Source organism: Lampetra fluviatilis, chromosome 73, assembly GCF_964198595.1.
Source record: "Lampetra fluviatilis chromosome 73, kcLamFluv1.1, whole genome shotgun sequence".
Classification (NCBI taxonomy): Eukaryota; Metazoa; Chordata; class Hyperoartia; order Petromyzontiformes; family Petromyzontidae; genus Lampetra; species Lampetra fluviatilis.
Genome location: NC_136347.1, coordinates 606,355 through 632,829, shown reverse-complemented (window position 1 = coordinate 632,829; position 26,475 = coordinate 606,355). Strand labels below are relative to the sequence as shown.

Here is a 26,475-nt window from a genome sequence, read left to right as displayed (position 1 = left end):
CCGCAGTTCGTTTTGGTTGCCATGGAGAATTCACTGCATTTCGTTTTGGTTGCCATGGAGAATTCACCGCGGTTCGTTTTGGTTGCCATGGAGAATTCACCGCAGTTCGTTTTGGTTGCCATGGAGAATTCACCGCGGTTCGTTTTGGTTGCCATGGAGAATTCACCGCAGTTCGTTTTGGTTGCCATGGAGAATTCACTGCATTTCGTTTTGGTTGCCATGGAGAATTCACCGCATTTCGTTTTGGTTGCCATGGAGAATTCACCGCAGTTCGTTTTGGTTGCCATGGAGAATTCACCGCGGTTCGTTTTGGTTGCCATGGAGAATTCACCGCGGTTCGTTTTGGTTGCCATGGAGAATTCACCGCAGTTTCGTTTCAGCCAGAGGAACCCCCTTGCAAGCGTTGCACAAAACATCAAATTCCCGGTGGCCATTGTGAACGAACCAACTAAGAACGGAACGTGAGCTTGAAGTGTCACCTCCTGAAGCCACTTCCTCAGATTGGAGTCTTGAGAGCGGTCATCAGAGTCTTCATTGAGAGCCGGATTCACGGTCTGGACCGGTGCTCTTCACCAAAGGCCACCAGCGGGGTCCCCCCCCCCAGCGGTCACCCCCGCGGTTGCCTTGCGGTGAGGAGCACCGCTCTCGATTGTGGCTCGGGACTTGGAACGTGATTTAAGATAGTGCGCTATGTGGTGGTGGTGGTGGTGGTGGCGGTGGTGCGTGTCGATATGGGGGGGGGGGCACGTCTGGTGGTGCACTGCTACCACGCCAGCGCTTGCTCACGGAGACGCGTCTTGGCGTTTCCGCTACTTCCGAGTGGTTTTGTTGTTGTTTACAGGCTGCTTCGAGATTTAAAATCGATTGCTGTAAAAGCGGGGAATGCGTTTTAAAGAATTGCCGATTCTTTGAATAAACAAAAATTGTGCTGTGATTTGCAATGTCGTTAATTTGCTAATCGCAGTTTTAGTTTTACCGTTGCAAACCCGGTGGGACTGGGCAGAAATAAAAGTCGGGCGTGGATCTTACCTCCTCGGAAGGGCCTTGGCCCGAAACGTCGCCTCTTGTGTGTCTTTCCTTTGAAGGCCACACAAAGACAAAGGTCCCCCGTATAGCCTGTAACATACTGTAGGGGCAAGTGCTGTTAGCGAGCACCTATGGAGGCCGGCACGGCACACGAGGGGGTGGGTGGCCAGCACCTCACCCGGCCGCCTTTGTCTCCCCGGTGGCGATGATTTCACTACGCGCCGCACCAGGTCGACTGTGTGCTGCGTGCGTGCTGAGACCTCGAGTCGATCAGTCGGTGGGTGCCGGATTTGTAAAAACGGATAATCACCAAATCATTGCACATTCTTGTATGACATTAATTGTTTTTGAGGCGTTACATGTCATTCTTTTCAGCGTTTTTAAACGTGTGTTATTTTCTTTGAACCTATCTACGTGACTTTACCGAAAGAACCAAAGAATATGGATTCCTGCAGTCACGAAAGCTTCAAATCAATGTGTGTACTGTGTGACGCTGGCATAAATTAACACACAAATGGCAACAAAAAATGTCCCGCGTTAAAAGAGTTGCCGTGTTTACTGTACCCTACTTACCACGCCAATCTCGACGACGACTCATCATGGGGGTGATGCAAGGCCGTAATTATAATTGATATTGGGGGGGGGGGGCATCCCCCCCAATATTCAAATATGCTCAAAATGTCCCCCCCAAGCAATTGCTATAACATAGATTTCTGTTTATATGATTGTGGTTATGGTTGTACTTTATAAATCCCTAATCTCTGCAATGACATACAATGAATAAAGAAAAGGTAAAGAAAGAAAAAAACAGAGCAATGTAATACAATAAACTATTAGACATTATTGTAAACAAAATGTCCATCCCATGTGTTAGTGAATTTTTTATATTTTAGGCAGGAAATTCGTTTTCAAATTTAGAATTTTTTTTCTGGGGGGGGGGGGGGGCCCCCTGAAAGATTTGGGCCCCCCCAATGTTGACTCCATGGCTACTGCCTTGGGGTGTTGTCTATCCACGTGCAGTATTTTCATCGTCGGAAGTTGAATGTATGTAGTGGGTAATGGACCGTGTAGAATATTTGACGCTGATGATCGATCTATGCTGCTCCACGCACACGGGGCCCGGGATCGCCGGACCTGAATACAGCCTTTGGAGCGGATTTGCCAGATTCGCCCGGAATCGCCGGAACACATTCCTCCTCCTGCGGAGGGAGCTGGTAGGAACGTTGGGTTGCTCGGTCAATGGCCCAGGGTCAACGGCGGCGTGGTGTATTCCGCAAATATGGCCGACTGTGAGGGCGGGCACAAGCCGGCGTGAGTAGGTGAAACGTTGAGTTTATAAGGGCACCACGGGGTGACCAGCCCCTCCCCACCCAGCCCCACCCCTCCCACCCCCCACCCAGCCCCACCCCTCCCCACCCAGCCCCTCCTTACCCTCCCCTCTCCACCCAGCCCCACCCCTCCCATTTTTTGATGCAGGACGGACGGACACAATAATCCCCTGTGGGTTGGTGGAACCAGGTGGTTCCCACCAGTATAATGTTGGGAGTAGCAGCCGGATAATCGTGCGATGCCGGATAATCGACGGTGATCGACCGTCTTCTGGGACGGGAACACGCGGATTAGAGAACACGCAGGTTGGTGGTCGTCCATAAATGACGTCACGCACCTGGCGGGGGGGGGGGGTCAGACATTTGTGACGAGGGGGGGGGGGTTTGAGAAATTTGACGTCACATCAAAATGCGCAACTCTAAATAAATATAGACAACACGTTGTACCTAATTAAATAAACTTTGTAATAAATGTTTTCTCCTACAACACCAGAGTGCAGCGCCACATTAACTACGCACTACAATGACAATAGTTGAAAACGATTTGAAGCATGTTCTATTTTTAAATGGTAATATGGTTTTGGGGGGGGGGACAGAGCTTTGTGACGTCATATTTGAGGGGGGTCTGACTTTTGTGACGAGGGGGGGGTCAAAAATCGTCTAAAATCGCGTGACGTCATTTATGGACGGCCCCAAACTATAAACTCTGCATATAGTTTAGTGACGACGTCACTGTAGACATCGTCACGTACGCAGGTCCTTGGGGCCTTGTAGAGGCGGTGTGATCCAGCAGTGGATGGATCCCGGCTAGGTGCTGGTAACTAACCACGTGGTAAATAACCACGTGGTAACTGTCCACGTGGTAACTAACCACGTGGTTCTGGGGGGGCAGGGGGCGTCTAGACCTGAAAGGGGGGACGGGGAGAGGGTGGGTTTGATGACGTCATGTAACTTTTAATGCGTTTAGGGGGCTCAGACCTGAAGGGGCGCGGGGAGAGGGCGGGTTTGATGACGTCATGTAACCTTGTCATGGTTTAAGGGGGCTCAGACCTGGCGGAGAGGTTTCGTTTGATGACGTCATGTAACCTTTGAATGGGTTCGGGGGGCTCAGACCTTAATGGGGGCGGGAGCGTGTTGAGGTCTCGTGACGTCACATGCCCTGTTATGGGCCGGGGGGGGGACTTGACGGAGGTGAGGGAGGGGCGTGATGACGTCACATGTCCTTTTATGGCGTGGGGGGGTGGGGCGGTGGAGTTGCTTGGGAGGTGGGGGAGGGACAGGGCGAGGGGAGAAAGGGGTGGTGGGGGGAGAGGGGTGGGGTAGGTGAGGGAAGAGGGGGCGGGGCTGTAGAGGGGGCGTAGTGGGAGAGGGGGCGGGGCGGTGTAGAAAGGGGGCGGGGCGTAGTGGAAGAGGGGGCGGTGTAGAAAGGGGGCGGGGCGATGTGGTAGAGGGGGCGGGGCGTAGTGGAGTGGGTGGCGAGGATTTTGTTTTTACCTCAGAACTCCCCGGAGCTCGCTCACTGGCGCGCTCACTGCTCACGCCGGGTGAGTTCACCCTCACAAACTTCGTGTTTATCATCATAGTAGTCGTTTAACACGCAGCAGCAGCGGCATAAACTTTGTATAGTTTAACACGGAGCAATATAATCCATAATAGAGATAATCTATTTGTGTGTGTCTGGGTTAATATAAATGTGTCGGTAAAACCGCCGCCACCCGACACAGCCAATTTAGTAAGGTTCGTAGCTTAGTTAAGTTGCTTAGTTAAGTTTAACTTAGTTAAGTGACTTAGTTAAACACTAAGCGGTTGTTGTTATTGAGTGTTAGAGAGTTAAACAATCCACGACGTTTCACGGGAGTTGTGGAGACATCCTCCGCCACAACTTCAAACTTAATTTTATAAATAACCAAACATTTTCTACTTTTTTTAAACCGTAAATGTTTGTGTATTTGTTTACGCTTTAACAAATTGCATATCTCGTCGGTGCGATACCTTAATTCGTTGTTTACTGCTCAGATAAATTTATTTTACATCGTTTGTGTAACGGGACGCTTGGCAATTTGAGGGGAATAATTTCTGCGATTAATTTTTGTTTAAATATTTTTTCCTTGACGAGAATATTTATTTAAAGGCGATGTCGGTGTTTGTTGTCGTGTGTCGGTTTACGTAGCCAAATAATTGTGCAAAACAGTGTTGGCACGCACTCAGTGATGCGTGTATTTGGTCTACTCTTCCACGCCCACTTGATGCCATTGCAAGGCGCCTGTGCCAGGCTAGGTGCACTTTGAAGGAGCCACTTGAGGTCACGGGACAGACCCAGCAGGTTCTATGGGTTGGCTGCTGTGCCAGGCTAGGTGCAGGTCACGGAATAGACCCAGCAGGTTCCATAGGTTGACTGCTGTGCCAGGCTAGGTGCAGCAGGAGGTCACGGGACAGACACAGCAGGTGCCATGGGCTGACTGCTGTGCCAGGCTAGGTGCAGCAGGAGGTCACGGGACAGACCCAGCAGGTGCTATGGGTTGACTGCTGTGCCAGGCTATGTGCAGCAGGAGGTCACGGGACAGACCCAGCAGGTGCCATGGGTTGACTGCTGTGCCAGGCTAGGTGCAGCAGGAGGTCACGGGACAGACCCAGCAGGTGCTATGGGTTGACTGCTGTGCCAGGCTAGGTGCAGCAGCAGGAGGTCACGGGACAGACACAGCAGGTGCCATGGGTTGACTGCTGTACCAGGCTAGGTGCAGCAGGAGGTCACGGGACAGACCCAGCAGGTGCCATGGGTTGACTGCTGTGCCAGGCTAGGTGCAGCAGGAGGTCACGGGACAGACCCAGCAGGTGCTATGGGTTGACTGCTGTGCCAGGCTAGGTGCAGCAGCAGGAGGTCACGGGACAGACACAGCAGGTGCCATGGGTTGACTGCTGTACCAGGCTAGGTGCAGCAGGAGGTCACGGGACAGACCCAGCAGGTGCCATGGGTTGACTGCTGTACCAGGCTAGGTGCAGCAGGAGGTCACGGGACAGACACAGCAGGTGCCATGGGTTGGCTGACTGAGATGACCGGTAGATGCACACCAGCTGTACCCCCTACTGTTCCAACCTGCTGCGTTTTAGCCGCCCGGCGCTCCGCTCGTTGTTGTGAGCGTCGCTCCTCTGCCCTCCGTTGCTGTTGGAGGGCGACTGCCTCCATCCAATTACCCCACCACCACCATCATCACCACCACACCGAGACCTGCCGATCATAGAACCCATTTACAATAGAGGTGGTGGTAAAAGGGGGATGATTTAATTAACTTATCCCATGCCTCTAAATTTGTAACCTCTGGATTCCAAGTCCAGCATGATACCGACCATTATCATCACTGGCAACCTCTCGGCACATGTTACATGCATGTTACGTGCACGCGATAAAGTTTACTTCGTTTTTGCGTCTTTTAGATCTACGGTGTCGGTGCATTTCACGTTTTGCCTTGGGAATAGACAAACGAAGAGTTTCCACTACGGGGCTCAGAGGCATTTTGCGTTACAAAAAATTACGATAACAACGTACCGCCACTGACCTGCGTGGGGAAGTATGGTCAAACGACCCCCGTTTACCAACAGGGCATGGGAAGGCCTTCATCCAGCAGTGGATTGGCAAGGGCCCACAATTCATTATTACACCAAAATTGAATATACTTACTTTACATAACCTTGTTTTTTTTAGATTGTATTTGCAAAAGTTATATTTAAGTTAGTTTAACATGTAGCAGGCTTTTCACGACCAATATTTTTAATCGAGTTTTTTTTCAACGGTTTTACTTAACTTGATTCCTCTTTGTCTGGGTCAAATCTTGTAATCAAATTTTCGTCCACTTTTCGTTGTCCAAGCAATTCCACATGTTGCACACATACTCAGACCCGGTGACAATGCATGCCTGTATCAAAATCGGCATCAATGAATCAATTAATTCGCTACTTTAAAGCAATTTACATTTTTTATGGACACCTGATTATTCATATATATTTGTGTGTAGGTCAATAACGCCGCGGTCCCTAAACTGTGGAATCGGCTCGCACAAGAAGCAGGTGCCGCGTGCCTCAGGCGCCATTGACGGACTTCTCGACCGTGAGTTAAACGAAGTTGTTAATAAAACCGTTGCTTTTAAAAAACTTTCTTTAACGAGTTTATTTTGGGTTAAACCCACCACCATCCAACACAGCCAATTGGTAAGGTTGGACACGTAAACAAAACGTGGCCAATTCGTTGCTTGCTCAGCATTAACCGGTTGTGTGTTGGAGTGTAAAATTGTAAATGTTGTGAGTTTACTCTCTAACACAGCAGTGTGCTGAACTGGTAGCCAATTGGCACGTTTTGTTTACGTGTCAAACCTTACTAATAATCGCCTGTGTCTGGTGGTGGTGAGTTTTGGGGAGCGATAGTGTAGCAGTTAGCGCTACGCTACGCTATGAACCCGGCGGCACGGGTTCGATTCCCGCTCACGGCCAACACCAGTGACGATTATCTGAACCGGTTCCGGGCCTCCCCTAGGTCGACTCAGCCTCAAATGAGTACCTGGTGCGGTGTGTAAACATCGCCACTGGGGAGACGAAGGCGGTCGGGCGTGGTGCTGGCCACCCACCCCCTCGTGTACCGTTCGGGCCTTCATAGGTGCTCGCCAACAGCACTTGCCCCTACAGTCTGTTAGGGCTATACGGGGGATCTTTGTTTTTTAGTATAACGACACATTTATGTTTACGGGATCTAGCCCAAAAGATCTCTTCTGGATAATGTTTAAGTTCCTTTACTTTTTAAAGTTAACAATCGTAGTGTATAGGCATGGCCCCTTTCTCAATCCACTGCTGGATGAGGGCCTCCCCAGGCTGCGTTGAATCACCGTCCTGTAAGCACGTCGTGTGAATGGTGGGTGGGTGGGGGAGTAACAATCCAGGACCTTGGCCTGGAATTGAACTTGGGCAGCCGGGTTGACGGCTGCAGCCCCGCCGGTGAAATCGCCGCGCGCCCACCGCTCGAATGTGTGCCGCGTATTTCGGGCTGTCGGATCCGGGAGAGAACGCGAGTTTTCGTAGAGGTCTCATACAACAGGGGCCGTCCCTAAGCGGAGTGGAGGCTTCCGTGCAAGGGAGACTCCTTGCAGTCGATGGGAGCCCACAGCAAAGTGCGTGGATCCAGGGCGGATGTCGACCGCGGACCCCGGGATCGAATTGATGGAATAAAGAGGTGGATTGGAGAGAGCCAGGTGGGAGGGCTCCTTTTGTGAAGAGGAACTTCACAAGGAAATGTTATGGGCGGTTCCGTTCTTTTCCTTGTGAGGAGGAACTTCACGAGGAAAAGTTATGAACGGTTCAGTTCAGCCGGGTTTTTGTCCGTCAAGGCCCATTGAGCTAAGCAGCTGTTCTGCAATGGCTACCCAAGGATACCTAAACAAAGTCGTTTTTTTGATCAGTGTGCGTATCGCCTGCTACGGCAATTTTCGTCTTATTTTATGGCAGCAAAATGCCAATGTTTGCGGTCTCCTTGCCACGACGAGAGGGGCTTCAGAAGAGCATTGGTGTAGTGTTGCTGTCCCATTGAAGGAACTGACTACAGTGGGGTTCTGTATGGTCAATAGATTGGTTGGCAAGGCCACAATCGCACCACTGGCTTGTGTTATTCATGTATCTCTGTGAGGCTCTATGTATCTTTGTGTCTCTGGGTTTACTGTGTGGTCCATTGATTTTGTGGCAAGGCCACAATCGCACTACTTGTGGCTTGCGTATATAATTTTCCATTTATGTATGTACGTAAGTATGTTGAACTTCTTTCACACCGTACGTAGCCAACAGCGCTAATCGGAGGTCAAGGGGATGTGCACATCGACCTGGTGATGTTCTGATGTGGTTGATGGTTCTACTACCGGTGTCTTCGAGGAGAAATATCAAAGCCAGCAGGGACGATGTTTGGATCACTAAAGATGTAACAATGAAAAGCAACTGACGTTTCACTGCAGTCAGTTTATCTCAGGCAATGTCCATTGAGCTCGGCAACTCTTTCAATGGTGACCCAACACCGTGCTTTCTAAGGTAGGTCTTGGTTTTTTCAATCCGTGCGTACTGCCTGTACTGTATGGTGGTTCATTTGTGGCAAGCACTTTGTGTGTGTGTGTAGTGAGCGCGACCTTGCAACATATTCGTTCAACAATCGGAAGCCAATGCAGCTCGGCGAGCACCGGACAGACACGGTTGGATCTCGCTGTACCCACCACGCTGCAGCTCGACGATGTGTTTGCCAGACATCCCGTAGAGTGGCGAGTTGCAATAATCGAGCATGATAATGCAGTGGCGGCCGAGGAATAGTGCGCGTCTAAGAGGGCGGCCGCTGAGGAGGAGATGGAGCAGTGAAATCAGCCCGTTGTGCAGGCTCCGGGTGGATTATTACATCGCAGGAACGTGACAGATGGCAGTGGCTTGGGAGAGATCTTCATCCAGTAGTGGATTGACTGTGGCTAATGGTTACGGTGAAAATAAACTCAGGGAAAGCTTGGTGTAAGTGCAAGGCTTTTATGGGCAAAGTCAGAACTGTTATTATTTCATTGACCATAATTCATAAGTTAAAATTAACCTTTGGGCAGTTCAACACTCATTTTACTGGATATTATTAGAGTAGTGGCAATAAAAATCCTCGTTTAAACGGCATGAGATGATTATCATAATAGCCATCATGATAGATTAGTGACCTTTCCAAATGGCTTGGAGTCCACTGAGACCCAATTATATATTTTTGGTCCTATGGAGAAATGGGGACCGTATCGGTAAAATAAGAATCTACGCAGAAGAGCCCCCCTGACAAAGAGTGATATAGGCTCAGCGCTATACCTGGCCAAATAAACAGTTGTTAGAGTAGTTTAGTTTCGTTTTTGGAGACCTTGAGCAGTGAGTGGACTGATGGACGGCTAGCATAGCGTAGTGACGGATCAGAGTTAGCCGTGATTTCCTCCCGTGATGTTCCAGTGGGTATAGGTCGCCCAATATGATCGCTGTTTCCACAGAGTAAAATGTAACCTTTGCGCGCAGCCCGTTAGTAAGGCTGTGTGTGCGATAAGTCAAATGCGCAAACATGCTGTGATTGAAAAATCGGGCATCCACTACTGGCTTTGAATAATTTCTCAATAGTAACTCTGTGTGTTTACCGTACAGCAGCCAACAATGACGCGCTCTGCGTGTGAGCGACAGGAGAAGTATTTAATGGGGAGTTTTGTGCCAGCTGAGATGGGTTTTAGCTGGAGTATCCATTTTGTGTTCGTTGTCCTTCCCCCGCAGCTCGGATTAGCTGCGGTTGGCTACATACGGTGGTGCCGACAGAAGTTCAACATAAAAACATCGGAGGAGATTGATCCGGACACCTGGTCTCCAGCACTTCGATCATGAAATCTGGTCTCAAGACTCCGATGATGAAACCCAGTCTGCTGGATTATCAGAGTCTCAGTCTGCCAGGGTCACTTGATTGTGTCTTGCAGGTAGCTCTGTGGTATCTGCTCCTCCGTGGAGCCGTTCTATCACACAGAGTAGGGTCGCGCTGCTCTGAGAGATCCGAATGGACTCTTCATGATGCTTACAAGAGTGAAATTGGGATATAATCCTTTTTTTTTAAGACTCTTGATTCTAAAACGCAATCACCCCGACCAAGCCTCGACGAAGACTCATTCTGAACCTCAGTCCTCCTATTCTTGCGTAATAATTGTTGGGGGTGGGTGTGGTGGGATGAGATGTAAAGACCAGCTGTCCATTATGTGCGAGTTGCACCACAGAACAGCTGGCAAACAGAGTTGAATGGAGTCACCTTTCCTTCGACAAATACTTGTTACGTCCGACGGGAAGATGGGAACGTACGCTGAACTCGAGCCGTCGGTGGACCCAACCCTTTGGCAACACTTAACGTTCGGCCACTTCAGTTACGCCAAGGAAAGTGGACTCTGAGGGTGGGTGGCAGGGTTGGATCGTAATTACTGTGTCGGCAAGTCGGCGAGCAACTGTTCAGGTCCCTGGTATGGCATCAAGCCCTGGGGCTTGATGAGTAATGTTTGTCGTCTAACAGTCAAACCTCTGTTTTAATTGTCATAGCTTGAATGTTTGTTCCAAATTTAAGTCTAAAACTCAATTTGGAGTAACTGGTCTGAGACCGACTCGCTACACTCGGGAACCCGGTTTAATCACAGCTCAGTCTGTGTGAGTCTATGGGTCTCTGTGTGAGTCTATGGGTCTCTGTGTGAGTCTATGGGTCTCTGTGTGGTGAGTCTATGGGTCTCTGTGTGAGTCTATGGGTCTCTGTGTGGTGAGTCTATGGGTCTCTGTGTGAGTCTATGGGTCTCTGTGTGGTGAGTCTATGGGTCTCTGTGTGAGTCTATGGGTCTCTGTGTGAGTCTATGGGTCTCTATTGATTCTGTGTGTGTCTGTGTGATTCTGTGTGTGTCTGTGTGATTCTGTGTGTGTCTGTGTGAGTCTATGGCTCTCTTGTGTGATCCTATGGGTCTCTGTGAGCCTACGGGTCTGTATTAGTCTGTGTCTCTGTGTGAGTCTGTGTGTCTCTGAGTCTATGTGTCTCTTTGTGAAACTACAGGTCTTTGTGCGAGTCTATTGGTCTCTGTGTGAATTTGTGTCTGTGCGAGTCTATGGTCTCAGTGTGCATCTATGGGTCTCTGTGAGTCTATGGGTCTCTGTGAGTCTATGGGTCTCTGTGTGAGTCTATGGGTCTCTGTGTGAGTCTATGGGTCTCTGTGGGAGTCTATGGGTTTCTGTGTGAGTCTGTGGGTCTCAGGTGTGATCCTATGGGTCTCTGTGTGATTCTGTGTGTGTCTGGGTGAGTCTATGCGTCTGTGTGAGCCTATGGGTCTCTGTGTGGTGAGTCTATGGGTCTCTGTGTGAGTCTATTGGTCTCTGTGTGAGTCTATGGGTCTCTGTGTGAGTCTATGGGTCTCTGTGTGAGTGTGGGTCTCTGTGTGATCCTATGGGTCTCTGTGTGATTCTGTGTGTGTCTGGGTGAGTCTATGCGTCTCTGTGTGAGCCTATGGGTCTCTGTGTGATTCTGTGTGTGTCTCTGTGAGCCTACAGGTCTTCGTGCGAGTCTATTGGTCTCAGTGTGCATCTATGGGTCTATGTGAGTCTCTGGGTCTCTGTGAGTCTATGTGTCTCTGTATGAGTCTGTCTCTGTGAGTCTATGTGTCTCTTTGTGAGCCTCAAGGTCTTTGTGTGAGTATTTGTCTCTGTGTGAGTCTGGGTCTCTGTGTGAATTTGTGTCTGTGAGTCTATGGGTCTCTGTGTGAGTATATGGGTCTCTGTGTGAGTCTATGGGTCTCTGTGTGAGTCTATTTGTCTCTGTGTGAGTCTATTGGTTTATTTGTGAGTCTATTGGTTTATTTGTGAGTCTATGGGTCTCTGTGTGAGTCTTTGAATCTCTATGCGAATCATTGGTGACCATCAACTTTAAAGGTTAGAACCCGGTTTACTCGCAGGCGCCCGCCTGGATTCAAACTCGGGCTCTGAGTGGTGCCTGCTCAGCACTGACCTCTCTGAGTCGGCTGGCTGCCTCCTACTGCCACAACTATCAGCCATCATCAGTCTACCTCTGGATCCAGGCTTCATCAACCCATTGGCAGCTCGCGTTATTCTTCTCTGCTTGCTCCGGTTTCCTCCTAAATGTCAACATTAAGTTATTGGCTTCCTCTTACCGTGTGGCTGCCGATGTAGATGCAGAGCAACACCTCCAATTTCACATCCAGGTGGTTGAGCCAGACAACCACGGCACCAGGAGCGGCAGCGGCAGAGTATGTCTCAATGATGTCTCCTTCGTATTTGTGGGTCGGGGCGTTGCGTCGTTATACGTTGCACTGCGGTGTCTGTTCTGGATGACCACAGTCGCCACACTAATGCATCGGGTATCCGCATCTACTGCCACGGTTTGTGCGGTGGATGCGGGTTTAGGGTTGACCATGAGTAGCTTCGTGGAAGATCAGAACCAGGGTTCTTAATTGGCTGAGGACACCTTAATGTGTAGAGGACAGCAGAGCTCCAGGTGGTTGCGGACTCTGTGTCGTCCCTCCCCTCCCTCCCTCCCTCCCTCTCCTCCCCCCTCCCCCCCCGCTCTCCTCCCCCCTCCCTTCCCCCCCTTCCCTCCCCCGCTCTCCTCCCCTCCCCGCTCCCCTCCCCTCCCTCCCCTCCCTCCCCTCCCCTCCCGGGCACCGAGTCCACGTCGCAATGCTCCACGAGTTCTCTTCTGGGCGAGGAGCGTAAAACGCCGCGCACCGAACCTCACGGTTTGTACACTTTACAATTGTGCGTCAAGCAAGCCGCGTCTGCCCGCCGGCACGGTTTGCGTGGCTGCTTTATGCGTGGCCGTGCCGATTGATCGGTACGGCTTTGCAGCCGTCTGCTAGAGAGAGAGAGAGGGGGACACTTGAATTTGGCCTCGTTAAGCACAAGAGCCACTTCGATGTATGGCAGCTGATGCGGACACTTGATGATGATGATGATGCTATAAATTTCCACACGAGAAGCCACTTTGTTGAGCTATCATTTCTGGTGGCCGGGTTGCTTCTGAAAAGTTAGTTAATATCTCGGTGGGCTTTGCCTGGAAGGACGGGGGGATGGTTTAGTGTTGGGTGATTGTGTTGCCTGTCCTGTACTTCTCACTACTATCGTGTTGTCGTACTGTTGTTGTAACGTTCTTACCTGCTCCCTGCTGGGAATCGGTGAAAAAGATCTTCATAGCTGATCGGATTGCTCTCGTATCAATAAATATTCTGATTGTGTGCAGCAGACTGTGGTCACCACCCAGAAAAAAACCGTGGACCATTGTAATGTACGCTCGGTTGTAACGCAGATGGCTCGGTTGTAACGCAGACTCAGCTGTGACACAAACTCAGCTGTGACACAAACTCAGTGTGACACAAACTCAGTGTGACAAACTCAGTTGTGACACAAACTCAGTGTGACACAAACTCAGTTGTGACACAGACTCAGTTGTGACACAAACTCATCTGTGACGCAAACTCAGTGTGACACAAACTCAGCTGTGACACAAACTCAGATGTGACACAAACTCAGCTGTGACACAAATTCAGCTGTGACTCAAAATTAGTTGTAACGCAAACTTGGTTGCCCGGTTCACAGAGGAGGGGAAGAGGTGTCATCATCATCATCAACACCACAGTGAGACACCGCTGCTCCGCTATTCCTATCTGGCTCAACCAACCACCTCAGTGTAAGGTGACAGCCGTTGTCTCCACACCCTACGTTAGCCACACGAGACTCACACCGAGACCCCATAGACTCGCATAGAGACCCATAGACTCACACAGAGACCCATAGACTCGCACAGAGACCCATAGACTCGCACAGAGACCCATAGACTCACACAGAGACCCCATAGACTCACACAGAGACCCATAGACTCGCATAGAGACCCACAAACTCGCACAGAGACCCATAGACTCGCACAGAGACCCATAGACTCGCACAGAGACCCATAGACTCACACAGAGACCCATAGACTCACACAGAGACCCATAGACTCGCATAGAGACCCACAGACTCGCACAGAGACCCATAGACTCACACAGAGACCCATAGACTCACACAGAGACCCACATACTCGCATAGAGACCCATAGACTCACAGAGACCCATAGACTCACACAGAGACCTGTAGCTTTACACACTGAACCGTACACTGAAAACTTCTGTGTTAATAACCTACGTGGCATTAAAAAACAAATAGACAACGTTTCGGGCAATGGCCCTTCCCACAAGACGGACAAGTTTACAAAGCCACTCGGGAGTAATCCACCAACCCTCCTGGGGCATCGCGTTACCACCCACAGCGCCAAGGCGCGAGCGCGGGGGAGCGAGTGTGGACTCGTAGACAGAATGCGCCGCTCCCTCTCCTCCTGGGTCGCGGTGCTCCCAATGCAAAACGACGCTTGGCAAGGAGCCCGGTTTTGGAAATTCCACATTTACTGTCGTGGATCGGGCGGGCAAGTCCATCTTGTAAGACAGACACTGCCGACTTCCCACAAAGTGATACTGACTTTATCTCCCTTGGAGTGATGAGTGGTCTGAGTTGAGTACACAACCCTCTCCTGTTCCAATGTCCGGCGCTGGTGCAGTCCCACTGGGAGCCCTGGGTGGGAATAATCATTGAAGCCCCTTCCTTTCAATCCTATAAAGTCCGAATGAGACGGCAAAATAGATGTCGACAAGAGGCAGTGACGAGGGCGATGTGAGGTGAGACGAGATATGGACAGGACAGAGGGTGTAGCGAGATCGTGGACACGTGGACGATGATGGAGATGGGGAGAGAGGAGGTGATTACAGGCACGTTGGAAATTTGAGTGACGCATTTGGAAAAAAATGTTTTATCGGTTCAGTTGTAGGTTTGAGCATTTCGTGTTTTAATGTCGGCTTTGACTGCCATGCGACAAGCATCACTCTCAAATTTTGACTTAAAACTTTCGTGACTGCAGGAATTCATATTCTTTGGTTCTTTTGGTAAAGTCACGAAGATAAAAAAAAACACTAATGTAGACTGTAGCCTGGTTTTAAATCGGAGTGAGTGTACTGGCAATCTATAATGTAGACTGTAGCCTGGTTATTAAGTTTGGTGAGTGTACTGGTAGTCTATAATGTAGACTGTAGACTGGTTCTTAACCTCGGTGAGTGTACTGGCAGTCTATAATGTAGACTGTAGCAGTGGTTATTAAGCTAGTGTTTTATTTTTATTCACTTTATTTTGTATTTTCTATCTACGTGACTTTACCGAAAGAACCAAAGACGAAGCATCACTCTCACACGCAGAGCGGGTGGAGGAGCACTGGCAGTGCTTAGCAACCGGTGTGCCCTGCCAAAGGCTCTCAGCAGCAAGGGCTCTGCCACGGTAAATGCCAGTGATAGGATGGGGCAGTGGTTCTTCTTAAACTGGGGTGCACGCACTCCCTGGGGGTGCGAGACATGGCCAGAATTGTTTTAGAAGGTAAAGCATCAAAACACAAGTTTTTCATGGGGCCACGTAAGTACAACTTACTTTGTTTCATCAAACCCTAAGTAATTATGAACATTGTCCACTTTTTTTTACGATTGAGAACCAAAAGGGGGGTGCAAGGCTGCAGTAAAGGTTAAGAACCACTGGGATAGGGTGAGAACTCGACAGCTCGCACGCCGGGACAGACCGAAGTCCTCCCCATCTCCGGCAGATACCCATCGGACCCCCACACGCCCCCCCCCCCACCACCTCTCAGCTCCCCCAGCAGTGGAACCCACAAACGTGAAGCAAGCACTGAAAGTGCGCGCAATAGAGTGAGTGAGCTCACGAGAAGGAGGTTCGGAAGCTCTGTGTGTGTGTACTTATGCGGCGGTAGTTCTAGCGGTTAGCACGCTGCACTCCCAACTTGGCGTTACGAACCTGGCGACCCGGGTTCGATTCCCGCTCACGGCCAACACCGGTCCCTGGCCTCTCCCCTAGGTTGACTTGGCCTCAAATGAGTACCTGGTGCGGCGTGTAAACATCGCCCCTGGGGAGACAAAGGCAGTTGGGCGTGGTGCTGGCCAACCACCCCCTCGTGTGCCGTTCCGGCCTTCATAGGTGCTCGCTAACAGCACTTGCCCCAACATTATGTTAAAGGATATACGGGGGACCTTTGTCTTTATACTGTGTGTTAAACTTCTTTTCCACCGTGCTAATGTGTTGTGTGCACTCGTGGCGACCTCAAGCGATTCTTAGATGGCAGCCCTGTTGCACAGGCCAATCGGTTTTCAAGACAGCCCCATATATTTTCAGAGCATGTTTTGCCACAAGATTAATGCAGAGACGTGATGCCTTGCAAAAGGTTTCTATTTTGTGTTTGAACATCTTAACACAACGCCTGTTTTATTGCCAGCAAGGGTAACACACCTATTCTTTGTTTTTCATAATTTTGACAGCACTGGCCAAAAATGTCCCATAGATGTAACTGCTCGCCGCGAGCTACGAGTGGACTCACACTTGCATTGTCCTTGTACTGTCCACCTTTTGGCGTCCTCTGGTCTGACACTGGTGGTGAGATAACCCAGAAAGAAGGCTGTCTTTGGTGTAGGCCATTCAGTTTCAAAGACAATGCATATCACATTATTATTATCAGACCATGTTTGTTTTCCGTTTTGCCCCAAGTAATGTGTGGCTAATGCAGACACTTGATGTCTTGCTATCGGGGTGTGTGTGTGTCTATGTGTGTTTGAACATCTTTACACAACTCCCGGTTTAGTGCCAGAAAGGTTACAGACGCCGATTCTTATTTTGTTCATCATTTTATAGCACTGACGCAATGTCGTTGTTATTTGTAACCCGTGCCGAGGGTGGCCTTTGTTAGTAGCTCGTGCGAGTCGCAGTGACAACTTTGGTCTCCACAGACATCGGTTCGACTGTCGCGGGACAAACGCCGCTCGCGGAGGCTGGGTTGGTGGAGGTCCGAGCAGCACCACCTCCATCTCCATCTCCACCACCACCAACGCCTCCACAACCAACGCCGCCACCACCAACGCCACCACCACCACCTCCACCTCTCTCCCCCACGTGAGAACGCGAGAGCACGGCATACAACAATGCGCAGTGAAACGAAATCCTCCTCGCTCCTCGGCCGAGCCACTCGCACTGAGCCCCCGCGCTTAGTGGTGGGGGGTAGAGGGGGGAGCCATGAATGATTGATGCACCGACCCATGCATCATTTATTGCCATCTGTGCGGCGTGCGTTCGTGTGTTCGTGTGTTTGTGTGTGTGTGTTGTCCGTGCTTGTGTGTGTGTGTGTTGTCCGTGCTTGTGTGTGTGCGCACGTATGCGTGTATTGTGTGTGTTTGTGTGTGTCTACGAACCTGGCAACCCGAGTTAGATTCCCGCTCATGGCCAACACCAGTGATCGCGATGATCTGAACCGGTCCTGGGCCTCTGCTAGGTCGACTCAGCCTCAAATTAGTACCTGGTGTGGTGTGTAAACATCGCCGCTTGGGAGACAAAGGCGGCCAGGCGTGATGCTGGCCACCCACCCCCTTGTGTGCCACAGTGCCGGCCTGCATAGGTGCTCGCTAACAGCACTTGCCCCAACAGTCTATTGAGGCTGTAATCGGGGGATCTTTGTCTTTGTACGTGTGGGGAGCGGTGGCACAGCGGTTAGCGCGCTGCGCTCCGAACCGAGCCACCTTAATTTAACCCGGGGTTAGATTCCCGACCGCGGCTACCATTCGGTGGCGAGTTACATCTTCTCAACTCACATCCCTGCCCCAGACATCTCTCCGAGGGCGAACCGGACCTAAGTGTGTATCTGGCGCGGTGCTTTTTAAACGTAATCGCCGGGGAGACAAAGGGGGCCTGGCGAAGAGGGGTCCCCGTCACCACACCCGACGCAGGTGAGCTCCGTGCCAACCATAGTCGCTTGCTAACACAACTCGCCCCCTCCCCCCACACATTGTAAGGCTACACGGGCGAGCTTTGTCTTTGTGACGTGGTGGTGGTGAGGGTAGGGGGGGTGCTGGGGGGGTAGGGAGTGCTGGGGGGGGTAGGGGGGGTGCTGGGGGGGGTAGGGGGGGTTGGGGGGTGGTGGTGGTGAGGGTAGGGGGGGTAGTGAGGGTAGGGGGTGGTGGTAGGGGTGTGCTGGTGAGGGTAGGGGGGGGTGTGGTGTGGAGGGTTGGGGGGGTGCTGGGGGGGGGTGAGGGTAGGGGGGTAGTGAGGGTAGAGGGGGGTGAGGGTTGGGGGTGGTGGTGGGGGTCTACTGGTGAGGGTAGGGGGGGTAGGGGGTGGTGGTGAGGATAGGGGGGATAGGGGGGGTAGAGAGGGTAGGGGGTGGTGGTAGGGGTGTGCTGGTGAGGGTGGGGGGTGTGCTGGTGAGGGTAGGGGGTTGGTGGTGGGGGGGTGATGGTGAGGGTGGGGGGGGGTGTGCTGGTGAGGGTAGGGGGGTGGTGGTGGGTGGTGATGGTGAGGGTGGCGACAGTAACCGGCTGTCGCTCTGTCTGGGGGGCACGGTTTCTGTGTGCGTCTCTCTCCCTCGCGGTTTTCCTTTGAGAGGCAATCTCACGATTGTGAACCTCCGGATCGGCGGCTAGCGCCCGGGGGTTGCCCGTCTTATAGAGTCAGATGATATGTGGGGGGGGGGGGGTTAAAGGCGCGAGCCCCCACCACCTCTTGCGACTTGCTCACTTCACGCCGCTGTCAGGCCGGGGGTCGCCTGCCCCCGTGGCCCCGTGCTGCCCCGACCCCCCCCCCCCCCAATGAATTCAGTGACCTGCATTCGATTCATTTCCGAACGCGAGTGGCCGGGGCGACACCTGAACCACCGCTTCTACGCACCCCCCCCACACCCCCCCCCCACAGCCCCCACTATTTTACCACCAACCCGCGCTGACCGTCGTGGTGAAGTATGCTCCAAATCCCCCCCCCCCCCCCCATAGAGATATCTTGAGAGATGGAGGCCACAGTGGTTGTAACGGTCGATTTGGTTCAATTCCCGCTGTTGAAACGATGGCGTGGGAGGCCTCTATCCAGCAGCGAATTGATACAAGGGGGGGTGTGGGTGTTAGGACGTAATGGGATAATGGGGGACACTGTTAATGAATAGCGGTCTCTTAAACCAGGGCGGGCCTGGGTCTCATGTTGCTATCCAGGTACGGTTGCCCTGGCTCCTGATAGCAGATCGCCTCCTCGTGTTGCCGTCTAAATGCCCGGCTATTTATAGCCCCGACGACTGCAGGGACGTAACGGACGACCCCCCCGCCGCCCGCGCCCCCGATGTCCAGCGCGATCTGGACTCGAACCGCGGCGGTCTCAAAGGCGGTCCGTTACCGGCACGCTCGCGCTCACTCACATTCATAGGCGAGCTATCATTCAAACCAAGTCATCTTATTCATAATAAAGGCTTTTGGGTTTGATCGCGTAAGTATACATGTGTCGCAACCTTCCACCACCCGACACGGCCGATCAGTAAAAAATGTGTCACGTTGACAAAACGCCAATTAGTTACTGCTTCAGCCCAGCGGTGTGTTTGAAGAGTGAATCCACAACATGTATAATTTGAGTAGTACGACGTTTCGCTGGTTATTACATCCAGCATCTTCGGGCGATTTGCCAGAATAGTGAAGCCATCCACCTGCTTCCGGTCTTAAATAGTGCAGGACGACGTCGTCATTGAACCCCATCAGGTTTCGAGATCCGAGGTGGAGGTGGGGGGTATTGCAATTATATAAGCCGACGTGTTAAACAAGTCATCTTAGTTCACGCGCAACGTGTAGCTCGGCTCACGCACCACGGGAATCCCCCCCCACTTCCCCCATACCTTGGAAACAATTCCCGTGCAACTGGCCAAACGGGATTCACCATCATCGTCATCGAGTGTTAACAAACGTAAACATGAACTCAATACCGTGGTAGAGTAGGGGGTACAGCTAGCATGGCACCTGGGTCTATCCCGAGACCTACTGTCAGCGAGCCTTGGACACTTTACGTGGCCTCAAAGTGCACCTGGCCTGGCACGGGCGCCGCGGGGATGTCACCGTCACTTAGTGGCGAATGGCGACTGTATTGGTATTGACCTTAAAAGGAAAAAAAATTAACACAAAAGGCGACGTTTCGTTGCAATGTTTCCCTTCCGCATAGCGCACTCATCACTCACCTTTACAATTTATCTGTCTGGGCTTTGTGTTCCATTGGCAATGCAGCAGCAGTAGCAGCGTCACTGGCGAGCAATGCGCTTGAACCTGGCTTTCAAGTGTGGGTGAGGTTGGTAATAGCCTCGGCCCGGCCACTCAATCAATAACCGCACACACACAAATATTTCAGCGAAGGTGGAACAGTTGATCATCATCGATTATTCGACGGTCCCGGGACAATCCGGAGAAATTGTCAAAACCGCTCCAAAGGCTGTAACCAGTCCGGCGATCGTCAAATGCACATCATGGTTGTGTTGACACGAAAGCGCAGTAGTACTACTACTAGTTGTAGTACGAGAATACAACCATGATACTAGTAGTATTAGTAGTCGTACTGCTACGTACTACTGCTAGTACTACGAGTACTACTGCTAGTAATACTACGTAGTACGGGTAGTAGTACTAGTGTGCAGTACTTCTAAGTAGTACTAGTAGTAGTATTACTAAGTAGTACTAGTAGTAGTACTGCTACGTACTACTGCTAGTACTACTGCTAGTAATACTACGTAGTATAGGTAGTAATACTAGTGTGCAGTACTACTACTATGTACCTACTATGTAGTAGTACTACAATGTAGTAGTACTAGTAGTCGTACTAGTAGTAGGTACATGATGCAGAGTCTTCGAGATTGGAGTGGCAAGTACGGTACAGTAAAGAAGATAAACTTTTTACAGTAGCATATTTATTTTTGTCAATTTGTATGTTCATTTATGCCAATTCCATATATAAGAATGTGCAAAAAATCTAGCTATTTCAAGTTATGATGTAGCGATTATCCGGCGTTTTAAAAAATCCGGTGCCCCCCCCCTACCCCCCCCCCCCCGTATTGTCGACGATCGACTGCATTTGTGTCTCTTTTTTTTTGCTCGCATTCGAATTCTTTCAGCCTCCAAAAATGACGACAATTTCAGTTTGAGTGACGCGCCACGGACACCCCGCGGCATGCCGTGGCAGGGGCCGTGACGATCCAAGAGGTCACAGTAGGCAATGTAACCAAGACACCTTCTTGAATAACTATATAGCGAAGGGTGTTATACAAAGAGGCAGAGTCGTGTCAATCGTTTATTTGTCGTAAGGCGAGAGATCAATTAACCACCAGAGATAAACATTTCGAGAGATTTATTTTTCAACAGAGAGTGGCAGTGCAAGGGATGGCAAAGCGGCGTTGTTCTTTTGTGCTTGATCGTAGACGGTTGTTTGTTGGTATTTTACTCAGCTTCAGCTGGGCTGTAGCAATTGTAGAAAGTTATCACTGGAAGTGCCTTCGAAACAGAAGTGCCTAGGGCTGACAATAACCTGAATCCCAGCCCTGGGCCGTGGGGAGGGAGTTATTTAATATACAGGGTGCTTAAAAAGAATGTGAACACTTCTGAGAATTTGCAACAACAACGCCACAAGAAATGTGCCTCCGTGCTCTGGAGACCACCTCGAGAAGATTCCAGGCACGTGTTGACAATGATGGCGAACAAGTGGAGACTCTTTGAGTTTTTGAAGCTATTAATATTACATTTGTTATCATGTTGCAGTGTAGTATTAATTATCCGTTCTTTTTCCCCATTAAAAACGATAGTCCCAAACAAGTGTTAGATATTTTTGGAAGCACCCTGTATAAAGAAGGCCCATGGAAGAAGGCCCTGGCAAGCCGTGGTTCCATGGTGTTAACCTGCTTACGTGTTACAGGTGAGCGACTCAACGCCGCGCGTGCGTGTGTGGCCTCACAGGGTGATGGGCCCGTGCTATGCCACACACTGTGTTGTGTTGTTATTGACACAGGACGTGTTGAGTTGTTGTTGTTGTTGCTGGCTGTGTTGGTGCGCCGCTGCCATTGCATCAGCACCAACTAATTTGTTCATTTACTGTACTCAGAATATTTTTGCTTTCAGAATCTCTATTTATTTAGACTGGAGGAGGCACGGGGTCAGAACGTTCGAACAACAAACACAATACTCACAGACACGCAGAGCCCACCGAGGTATTAACTCACTTCCATACTTGACATTCATTGCTGAGACAATAGCACAATTATTTTTACGACTTCCCCTCCCTTTCCTCCAGCCCACCGTCCCCCCCCCCCTGCCGTGTGTTTAAATTAGGGAAGAGGCGATGTAGTTGCCGCCGCAGCATCTGTGGCCCCGCTGTGCTTGCGCCAGGCCAGGAGCACCGGTTCCGTTTTGCCATTCGAATGCAAATGGTCTCGTTGTTGACGAGCTGAGATTTGCATGATAAAGGATCCCCCCCTCTTCACCCCTTGGGGGCCGGCGTCCGTTGACATCTGCTACTGCGTTTAGAATACACCTCCAGCGCCGCCACGGCCAGGCCGTGCCTCCTCTTGGCGCCTCCGAGCCCTTTAGTTTCTTAGAGAACGGAGAAAACGGTGCACGTTACAAGTAGAGATTATCATCATCATGACCACCAACACTACCACCTTCTGCACCACCATCATCACCAACAACAACAACCGCCATTCGCCACTAAGTGGCGGTGACGTCACCACGACGCTTGTGCCAGGCCATGTGCACCCTGAGGCCACGTGAAGTGTCGAACGCCCGCTGGCAGGAGGTCACGGGGCAGACCCAGGTGCCACGGGTCGACTGACCGAGATGACCGAGATGACTGGCTGATGCACCACCTGTGCCCCCTACTGTGCCAACTTGCTGTGCTTTAGCCACCCGGCGCTCCGCTCGTTGTTGTGAGCGTCGCTCCTCCGCCCTCCGTTGTTGTTGGAGGGCGACTGCCTCCAACTGCCCAGTAGCGTCCTTCACGAGCCTCCTCCACTGAGGCCGATCTTGACACCGCTGGTACCAGTCATCGGCAAGTCCACTCAGCTCCACGTCCTCCTGTACCACATCACTCCATCTCTTCTCTAGCCCGTGCCGCGCCCGTTTAGCCCCCTCGATCCGGCCGAACAAAAGCTGTTTAGGCATGCGGTGGCTGGGCATGCGGGCTACATGACCCAGCCAACGCAGCCTTGCCTGCCGGAGGAGCTCACTGATGGGACTTTGCCCAGATCTTTCAAGGACTTGTGAGCTCCTCACACAATCCAGCCTGGTTAAACCCAGGATGGATCGTAGGCAGGCCAGCCTAAATGTTTCCAACCGGCGAAGATGCTCCACTAGGGGGGTCCACGTTTCGCAAGCGTAGAGAAGGGAGGGAATGACCGTGGCCGAGAAGACCTGAAGCTTCGTGCGGAGCGACAGACCAGGTAGCTTCCACACAGCGTTACGCAACCGATGAAAAGATATTGCCGCTCGACTGATTCGGAGTGAGACCTCTGCTGATAAACTGGAGCCGGTCATAAGCACACTGCCCAGGTATGGGAAACTCTCCACTCTCTCCACAACTGCCCCATCACCGATTGAGAGTTGTGGGGGTGGAGTGCCCGATGGTACAAAATACCCAGGCAGGTGCTTAGTTTTGGTGGGGCTGATGGTAAGGCCCCACCTCTTAGTGGCACGCTCCAGTCTCAGCAGCAGCGTCTCCAACTCCTCTTCAGAATGAGCTGCTATTACCAAATCATCGGCATACATAACGTGGTTGACCAATAGGGAGCCATCCCTTGATCGCACCCGGGCGTCGATCAGCCTCCCATTATATCTGTACCAAATGGTAATTCCCCCGGTACAGCTATTGAAGGCTTCACGAACTACGCAGTCGAAATAGATGTTAAATAATGTGGGAGCCAGAGGACATCCCTGTCGCACCCCAAGGTGTACAGGGAAAGGCTCCGACTCCCGGCCACGTAGTTTTACCCGGGCCCGCTCACCATCATGAAGGTCCTTAATGATCGTGAGCAGAGGGTCAGGGACTCCGAAAGCACGAAGAACAACCCAGAGCCCAGTCCTACTGATGGTATCATAGGCCTTGACCAGGTCAATAAAGCAGAGATGTAGGTCTTTTTGGAATTCCCTACACCTCTGCTGTAGCAGACGGACAGAAAATATGGCATCTGTGCAGGACCGCCCTTTCCTGAAACCGCATTGGGGCTCCGCAAGCCTCTCCTCAGCGTGCCTACCATCATCACCAATACCATGTTCACCAACACCAGCCTCACCATGACCATAGTAACCACCACCAGAACAACACCAACCACTTTCATCACCAACATCACCATCATCACCACCACTGCTATCACCACCTCCCCCCATCGCTACCACCTCCCTCCATCGCCACCACCACCACCACCTCCCCCCATCACCACCACCTCCCCCATTACTATCACCACCGCCACCTCCCCCATCACCACCATCAACACCCCCCCATCCACGTCCCTCCATCCACCTCCTCCCCCCATCGCCGCCACCACCACCCCCTCCACCCATCTCTCACCTCGTTTTGAATACACATTTCGTCTGCTCTGGCCTCCACTGAGCAGTTGTAAAGGCATCAAGTTGCGTAGCTCTTGGCGGTTGTGTTAATCTATTTAGCTGTCCCATTTCCTGGAGAAGCTCCCAGGACGTGGGGCGAAACATCGGACGTCGTGCCGAACAGCAACAACACGATACAATCTGAAAACGCATCGGTGAGTTTCACAGCCGTGAGGGAGTTTGCCTTTGTGCGAGTGTGGGGAGCGGTGGCGCAGCGGTTAGCGCGCCGCGCTATGAAACCCGGCGACCCGAATTCGATTCCTGCTCCGTGACGTTTATTTGAACCGACCCTAGGTTGACTCAGCCTTTAATTAGTTCCTGATGCGGTTTGTTAACATCGCTACTTGGGAGACAAAGGCTGCCGTGCGGGCGTGGTGCTGGCCACTGACCCTTTCGTGTGCTGGGCCGGCCTTCGAACGTGAGCAAAGTCTCGGACAAGCTCACGAAACCAAATTAAGCAACTGTCGACGGGACACAGCAGGCAAAACAGAACATTGGCAACTAGAAATGTGTGCGCATTTTGTATTATTGGGGAAAGCATTTCAGGTGATAGTGGGGAATGAAAGAGGCGAGCGAGTGCATCGAGTAATGGAAGAGCGCCTTTTGAAGATTAACAATTGACGAACAAAAAATAAAAAATAGCGGCTTTAAACGACGTGCTTAGAGAAGGGAATTTTAACTTCAGTGGGGAATCAAAGCCGCCATGCCACGCGCCTGGATTCAGCAACACTTAACAGCCCTTGCCCCAAAAGCCTGTTAAAGGCTATATGGGGGATCTTTGTCTTGCAGGGTGTATATATTCTGATTGTGGTAAGTGGTGGTGTTGAAAGTTAGAAAACATGGACCGTGCTCGAATTAAATTCCTGGCCATGGGTCTTTCTCCCGTACTCCCCGTCTCTCTGCTTCCACGCGTGTGCTTCCCTGTCCCTGCGTCTCTCTGTTTCCACGTACCACTGTGTGTCTACGAATCTAAATGTGTGGCTACTAGTCTGTGTAAATTAGTTGGGTGGCCAACTTAACGGGACCATCATCTGTGCAACAAATCGGATCAACTCAAAACTCATGATGCGCTCACAGTGTTGCGTAACGAGTGTGTGTGTCCCGTTGGTAGGTGATTATCCACTGTAGTGAACGATTAGTGAGATCCCCTCTGTTGTGCGTGGAGATGAATGGCCTGCCTTGTGAGCCGCTGCGTGCGTTGTAATAACACACGCACTCGCGCGTGTGTGTGTACGTGCTTGCGTGCGTGTATGTGAGCGTGTGTACGTTCGCGTGTGTAAAGAAATGCACGATGAAGAGGAAACAAACGGCAACGAAATCACACAATGTTAGAGCAAATTGCAACACTGTCGCTCTGTCACGAGCGTGCATGACCCTGATTTGGCAATTGGATTTTATTGGCTCTGCCATCGCCGCCGCCGTTGGGTGGTGGAGGGTCATGGCTACAACGGCGACGTTGAACCGCCGCGAGAAATAGTCGTGGCCCAGAAGAAGTGGAATGACGAATCGCAGGAAGGAGGCTCCCCCCCCTCATCGTCATCATCATCCACCACCACTGCACGGTTGCCGCTGCCTCAACGCTCATCAATGGTTCCTCCTCTTGGCACCCCTGGGTCGTCCTCTCTCCCTCTCTTTGTTTACGATCAGAGGAAACAAGAAGATGCTCGGTGTAGTCGGCACTTTGCTTCGTTCATCATTTCGGTTTTTTTTTCAATGCTTTGCTTTACGTGCCCCCCCCCCCCATTTTTGAATGAAAGATTTCACGCTCTGCTCTCCTCCTTATCCCTTCCCTCTCTCTCTGCTCCACCTCTCTATTTTTTTTTACACGATCTCTCTCTCCCAACGACAAGAGAGTGAGGAGCGGACACTGTGCGGCGTGGTGGCGGGTTGTATTCTGTTGATGAAAAGAAGCTTCTTTCACGAGAAGTCCGAATGATGTTTCCTCATCATCGTCGGCAGCACGCGAGCTCACTCCACTTGGCGATTCCCTTACCCGGTATGCAGGAGGTCGTGGGTTCGATCCCGACCCTGACGCCTGCTGTGTATCTGGAGTTTGCGTGTCTCTC

At 51.3% G+C, this 26,475-nt stretch overlaps 1 protein-coding gene across 1 annotated transcript in view; it reads left to right on the top strand.

Moving 5' to 3' along the window:
- The first annotated feature begins 17,720 nt into the window (after positions 1-17,720).
- LOC144953259 (uncharacterized) overlaps positions 17,721-26,475 on the top strand; it is a 28,480-nt gene continuing 19,725 nt past the window's right edge. The window contains exon 1 of the mRNA XM_078883831.1: positions 17,721-17,752. The gene's annotated coding sequence lies outside the window, so the exon portion shown is untranslated. The remainder of the gene's footprint in view (positions 17,753-26,475) is intronic.